We start from the raw sequence: 7,558 nt of genomic DNA, 5'->3' as shown, positions 1-7,558 counted from the left end.
GCAGACAGGACCCAAGTCACCCCCTGCCCCCAAGCACCCCCCCAAGGCCCCTGGCTTCTCTCTTGAGCCTGCAGTGTGCCCAGCCTATCTGGGGGTGCAGGAGGCAGGCACTTTATCTTTGCCCTGAAGGAGTTCGAACCACCACAATTTACAGCTCCAGCTTCCAATCTCAGAGATTGGCTGTTTCCGGAGCCTTTAAAATACACTCTGCACGTTCCCACAGATGCTCTGGGCACCGTGGTTATGAGATGCTGAGCATCTCCGCCCCCACCCTTGGGCATCCGTCATCCATCGCGAGCTTTAGCCCTGGGTGAGGGATAAGCTGCTGCCCCGTGAGGCTTACATCTCCAGCAAGGACACAGGTCTCCAGCTAGGAGCCTGGCACATAGTAGGGCTGCGAAAGAAAGAATGAGCTGCTTGGACCACCCCCACCCCCCATCACCCCAGAAAAGACCACGCGCCTCCCCGGGGTACTTAGGGACCAGGCAGGACTATTTGGGGCTTGGATGGGCAGGTGTCAGTGGGGGTGGAGGCCAGAGGTGGGCACCCGCCCATGTCACAATGGGATCACTGCTGGCTTCTCACCTCCTCTCCCAACCATGGGGATTTAGATGGGGGCAGGGTGCTCCCCAACCGCTGCTGTTTCCTGGTCCCCTTATGTCCCAGCTCCTCGGCGGTCTGTCCTGCCCCCCAGGGAGGAAGGAGGGACCCAGAGAGGACTGAGGCCGAATTCTACCGTGGGTCTCACTCACGGCCTTCGCCTGCTTGTCTCAAGGTCAGGGTGTGTCTTTAGTCTTTAGCACAGCTCCAGGGCCGAAACCGAGGAGGGAGGGCAGAAGCCAGCCGGATGGTGGAGGCGTGGCCGCAAGACAGGCCTGCTCTGTAGCCTGGGAACCCGGCTCCGGCTCCGTTAGGAAGCTTGCAGCCCTGCAGGTAAACCAAGGTGGTGACGACAGTCCCCACGGCTCAAGGATGGGGAGGAACCGATGACGGACGGGGGTGCCGTGGCAAACAGAAAAATGGTCCCCCAAAGATGCTCACATCCTAACCTGTGACTGTGTTTCATTAGATGGCAATGGGGAGCAGATGGGATTCAGGGTGCTCATCAGCTGACCCTAAAGTAGGGAGAGGAGCTGGGATCGCCCAGGTGGGCCCAATGCAGTCACGAGGGAGGGGGAAGGGCAGTATGGGTGCTGTCGGCCTTGAAGATGGCGGAAGGGGCCACGCACGGAGACAGGTGGGCGCCTCAGAAGCTGGGCAAGGCAGGGGATGGCTTCCCTCGGGGCCCCCAGAGGAGCCGGCCCCGCCACACCTTGATCTGAGCCGCTGAGACCGGTGGAGACTTCCGACTCCCAGACAGTAAGATGATAAACTGGTGGGTGTCCTTTTAAGCCACTCAGCTTGTGGCGATTTGTTATAGCGGTGACGGTGACGGTGACGACCAGAAACCAGCGCACGTGCCTCAGGCCCACCCCGCCCGCCGACTCGGCCTCCCTCCCCTCCCCCAGAATGACCGCCAGCCATCAAACCTGCAGTGTCTCTTCACCGATGGGGACACAGGCCCACAGAGGGTGTCAGGGCCATGCCCAGCGCCCCAGGTGCTACGGAGCGGGCCTCAACCGCCCCACAGGCTCCCGGGGCCAGGCCGTGGATGGGCGAAGGGCAGAGCCGCAGGGGGCGTGAGCTGACCCTCCCGTCCTGAGTGGCCTGTGCTGTCCTGTTCCTGCTCCCTGCTGTCCCAACAGAGCCGGGGCCAGGACTGAGCCAGTCCCCCTGACCTGGACCTTCGAAGTGTCTGCCTGTGTCCTCCAGGAAAGCTCTCAATGTCAAAATAAAGCCAGGAATGTGGGGTTCTGAAGACCACCAGCGGCTATGGCCCGGCGAGGGTGGGGCAGGAAGAAGCCCTCCCCCAGAACACACCCTCGTGGGTGTTAGGTGCGAATTGTGTTCCCCCTTCCCCCCGGGCCCTCGGCAAGTGACTGTGTTTGAAGGTAGGGCCTTCACGAGGTGATTAAGTTAAAATGAGGTCACTGGGGTGGGCCCTAATCCAATAGGACAGGTGTCCTTATAAGAAGAGGAAATTTGGACGCAGATCCACACAGAGGGACGGCCATGGGACGACAACAGAGGGAGAAGTGGGTCGTCCGCCAGCCAAGGACAGAGGCCTTGATCGCGCCTTCCGGCCTCCAGGGCTGTGAGAAGATAAGCTTCTGCCGTTTAAACCCCGAGTCTGGCACTTGGTCCCGGCAGCCCCCGGACGACAGTGGTTTATCAGGTCGGCCGGTTATCGCCCGTCACCACAGGAAGGGCAAGGCTCAGCAGAGACGGGAACGCACCCGGTGAGTCTGGGGACATGCCCAGGGGCACCACGCCGCTGCACCCGCCTAGCTGCTGCTGGCAGCGTGGGGAGAGCGCGGTGCGGGGGCGGGGGCCGCCCTGGAAGCGCCCGCACATCCACAGACACCGTCACCGGGTCCCGAGCCCCCGCCCGGGGAAGCCACTATCCAGTAGAGGCAGTTGGTCGGATACAAAGTCTCCTGTCCTCAGCCCCCTCCCTACCTGGGGAAAACTCTGGACGGGGCAGCAGAGGAGCGAGGCAGGAGCTAGAGAAACACAGGCCCCCGGGTCAGCCGCCACCTGGCCGCGGGCGGAGACGGAACATCTGGCCGGCCGCGTTTCCGTAGCCCACGCGTGAGCCCTGGCGGCGCCCCCCGTGTGGCCGAGGGGCCAAGCGCCGAGAGAGCTGCCGTGGGGACCGCGCTGCCCGGCACGAGGCCGGAGCCCGTGCGCACGCGCGCCCTCGCTGTCCGGCCGGCCCGGCTCTCTGACACGTGAAGGTGCACACGCGAGGCCGCCGCCTCCTCCCAGATGCAGCGCTCTGTGACATGCGCAGACGGTCCCACGTCTCACTCTTCATGCGCTTCGCAAATACATGTAGCCGCACATGCGGAAATGTGTGCTCATGTTTACACACGTGTCCATTCACGCATAATGGTGCTCACGCCGACAGGAAAACCTCTCCCCTTGCACCTGGTGTGCACGCTCGCACCCAGGTGTGCATGCACACACCTGGCCTTGCATAAGTGTATGCTCACGTACACAAGTGTGCTCTTACACAAGCGTACGCACTGATACAGATGTACCAGACTGGCCAGATTTAGCAAATAAAAAATACAGGACGCAATATTTGGGCCACACTTATACTAAAAAACTATCTGAAATTCTAACTTACGTGTGTCCTGGATTTTATCTGGAAGCCCAAATATGCATGCACATGCACACGTACGCGCACGCACACACACACACACACACACACACACTCATGGAGCCAGCAGGGTCCCCGGCCCAGCCCAGGACCTGCTGTCTCCCCAGGAGAATTCCCAAGACCGCCCCTCCATTGGTAATTAGACCCACAGCTGCACTTAGCCCCCATTATGGGGCTGACTAGCCTGGTCCAGGCCTCGGCCAGCCTGTGGGACAGGAATGGGCTTCCAGCTGGAGCACACCTTTTGCTGGGACCTGGAGAGCCATCCTCACCAATAGCCAGCTGGGAGGTCTCGCACTAGTGGGAGCCCTGGGAACCCCACCCCAGAGCCGAAGCCGGGGCCCCCGGGGCTGGCCTCTGGAAGGTTTGTCCAGCTGGGGTCAGAGACGCAGTCTGAGGCCCGAAGCCCCGCTCGGCCTCTTCCACATCTGGCGCTGTCTCTGCCGGTGGACGCAAGTCAGGGCAAGGACATCTCAAACCCTGATTCTCAGCCTAAATCCTGTGGCCAGGAAGGTTCGTGGAGGGACAGTGGACGAGGGGCCTTAGCTCTGAGGCGGTGGGAGGAGAGATATGACCTGCTCCTCCCCATGTGACCTGAGCCTCCCCTACCCGCTCAGAAGAGAAGAATTTCCACCCCGCAGATGTGTGAGGGGTATCCCGAGCGCCTCACAGAGAACAGGCTGACTTTCTCTAAGGAAGTGTTTCTTGGCTACACAAGAATACCGTTTCCTTATTTAAAAAATCAGTGCACACAGGAAAAACAAAAATATTTTGGTTATTCCTTTCAGATATTTTTCTATGCATTCATAAAAATACAGATGTGATTTTGACCAGAAAAAAAAAAATCAATTATCCACCATAGTTTTGTGACCCGCCTTTTTCAGGTACTAACATAATGTGACCATCTCCCTGCATCAATAAACATCCACAGCTTGGCCAATAGCAGCCTCACGATGATCCCGTGTAGGAAGAACAATCTCTCTCTCTTTTTTTTTTTTAAATTTAGGTTGCTGCCAGTTTGTTTTTAATTGTGGTGAAATATGCATAACACACAATTAACTGAAGTGCGATTCTATGGTACTTAGTAGTCACAACCACGTGGCTCTATCTAGTTCAAAAACAATTTCTTAATTAATTATTTTTTTTATGGTGACATTGGTTAATGAAATTCGATAAGTTTCAGCTGCACACGTCAACAATAGGCACATATATATATATATATATATATATATATATATCGACACTGTGTGCTCGCCTCCCATACTTAGGTTTCTTTCTGTCACCACATATTTGACCCCTTTTACCCCATCAACTCCCCTCCTCCCTCCCCCGTACCCTCTGGTAACTAGTCTATTGTTCATGTCCACGAGTCTCTGTTTGCTTGTCCTGTTCATTTGTTGCTTTTAGGTTTAGATCTCACATATAAGTGATATCATGTGATGCTCAACTTTTTCTGTCTGGCTTATTTCACTTAGCATGATTATCTCGAGGTCCATCCATGTTGTCGCAAATGGCAGTATTTCATCTCTTCTTATGGCTAACATTCCATTGTATATATGCACCACAGCTTCTTTAGCCAATCATCTATCATAGGACACTTCAACTGCTTCCATGTCCTGGCCACTGTGAATAGTGCTGCTATGAACATTGGTGTGCAAATATCTTTTGGGATATGGGTTTTCAAGTCTTTGGTGTAAATACCCAGTAGAGGGATTGCTGGATCATACGGTAGATCAATTCTTAGTTTTTTGAGGAACCTCCATACTGTTTTCCATAGTGGCTGTACCAATTTGCAATCTCACCAGCAGTGTATGAGGGTTCCTTTTTCTCTGCATCCTCTCCAACATTTGTTATTACTTGTCCTGTTGATTATAGCTATTCTAACAAGTGTGAGATGGTATCTCATTGTGGTCTTGATTTGCATTTCCTTTATAGCTAGCAATGTTGAGCATCTTTCAAAAAACACTTTTATCATCCCTAATAAAGCTCTGTACCTACCACACTGTCTGTCACTATCCTCCCTTCTCCCAGCTCCTGCAAACCACGAATCTACTTTCTACCTCTGTGGATTTGCCTATTCTGGACATTTGATATACTTGGAATCATAAAATATGTGGTATTTTGTCCCTGGCTTCTCTCACTTAACATAATGTTTTCGAGATTTATCCATGTCATAACACATGCCAGTACTTTATTCTTTTTCATGGCTGAGTAATATTCCATCATATGGATGGACCCCATTTTGTTTATCCATCACCCTTTGATGGACATTTCGATTGTCTGCACCTTTTGGCCATTGTGAATATTACTCCTGTGAACATTCGTGTATAAGTATTTCTTGAGTTCCCATTTTTAGTTCTTTTGGGTACACACCTAGGAAAGGGGCACTGGAAATTCTATGTGTAACTTTTCAAGGAATCACCAGACTGTTTTCCCCAGCAGCTGAGCCAATTTCTGTTTCCATGGATGACGGGTCCCATTTCTCCACCTCCTTGCCTGCGTGGAGTATCTCTTTCTTTTGTGATAGCCATCCTAATGGATGTTGAAGTGGACTCTCAGTTTTTCTGTCAAGATGAGAAATTCAATGATAGCCCTTGTCTGTGCCTCTTTGCACAGTTGGCTTATTTTGCTGAGTTCAGTTCCTGGCAGTATAATTATTAGACCAGGAGTGAATGAGTATGTGAGTGAGTGAGTGTGTGTATTTTTAAAGAGAAGATTATTGGTGAATATTGTCAAATGGATCACCAGAAAAGTTGTACCAACTTACCCTTTCTCTAGCAAGATAATAGAGTGATTGGGGTGAGGGGGAGACAGTTTTAACTGTTGTAACTGCTGTCAATCTAATTGTAAAAATTTACATTCCTTTGTTTTATTTTTGCCTCTTACAATTACCATGCGAAGAAGACTTTTATGGGCTGAATTGCGTCCTTTGTAAAAGTCATGTTTTGGAACCCTAACCCCCAGGACTTCAGAATGTGACTTTAAAGACAGGGCCTTTAAAGATGTGATTAAGTTAAAATGAGGCCTTTAGGGTGGGCTCTAATCCAGCGTGACCAGTGTCATAAGAATATTCGAACACACGGAGAAAAAGCCAAACGAGGGCACAGCAAGAAGGCAGCCATGTGCAAGCTGAGGAGAGAAGCCTTAGGGGACAACCGACCTGCCAGCACCTTGATCTTGGGCTTCCAGCCTCCAGCACTGAGAGAAAACCAAATTTCTGTTGTTTAAGCCACCCAGTCTGTGGCATTGTGCGACGGCAGCCCTGGAAAACTCACACAGAGACTAAAGATTTTCTCCTGAACTTGCTGACCATTCGTAAATGTTCTTTGTGAGTTGCCTGTCCCCAAGTCCCCATGGTTCACCACCGAGGTGGGTTCAGGGTGGTCCAATGCCCAACTCTACCATCCCTGCCATGAGCCAGAAGGGACGGCTCGCCCCTGCAGACCGGTCCACGTTTATCCTGTTCATGTGAGACCAGAGTCACTGAGCTGTTGGTTCAACCGTGTCCCCTCCCACGGATGAACCTAAACACGGGCTCTAGGGTCCGCAGGGCCCGGCTCAGCACCAGCTTCCCATCGGCATCCATGAGACTTCGCACACGCTCTGGACTGCTCTGAGCCTCGGTTTGGGCATCCCTAGAATGGGAAGAATGAGGTTGCTTTGCGGGTCGGCTGTTCCAGAGTCTCAGTCCTTGGACTCGGCATCTCGGGTGGGTGAGAGGATCGAGTCTCGTTTTGGCTGCGGCGGGTCGGAGCTGCATTTCTGTTATTTGCAATCAATAGAGCCGTGTGCCGACAAGAGGCTCTCGGAAAACAGTCCTGGAAATAAAGGGTGGGTGTGGGCTTTAACCAGGGTGGGGCTGAGCGGGCTCATGGGACACCAGCCTGCTCCCCAAATCCCAACCCCACTCCTGAAGGAAAGCCAAGTTCTCTCCGTCTCCATCTCCAAGTCTGGGTTATTATAGACAAACACGACGCTAACAGCTTCCACTGGTAAAGTGCCCACCCAATATGCTATTGCCGACAGACACGCAAACCCTCGAAGCTGGAACTGTCGTCCTTACTTGCTGGGCTCACAAAGAAAGGTGACTGAGCTGCGATTCTTGTTAATAGACTTCAGAGGCCCAGAATCGGATTAAGCATAGTCTTTGGTTCACGATAACTCTCACTACTGAGGCTTCCTGCTTTTTGTGTTTGCTTTTGTTTATTTAAAAAGTATTTATGTTTTAATAGTAATGAACACCCATGAAACCACCAGCAAAATCAATATGTATCTATTTAATGTGCTCCTCCC

This window comes from Rousettus aegyptiacus, unplaced genomic scaffold, assembly GCF_014176215.1.
Source record: "Rousettus aegyptiacus isolate mRouAeg1 unplaced genomic scaffold, mRouAeg1.p scaffold_m13_p_3, whole genome shotgun sequence".
NCBI classification, from domain to species: Eukaryota; Metazoa; Chordata; class Mammalia; order Chiroptera; family Pteropodidae; genus Rousettus; species Rousettus aegyptiacus.
This window is presented reverse-complemented; position numbering follows the sequence as displayed.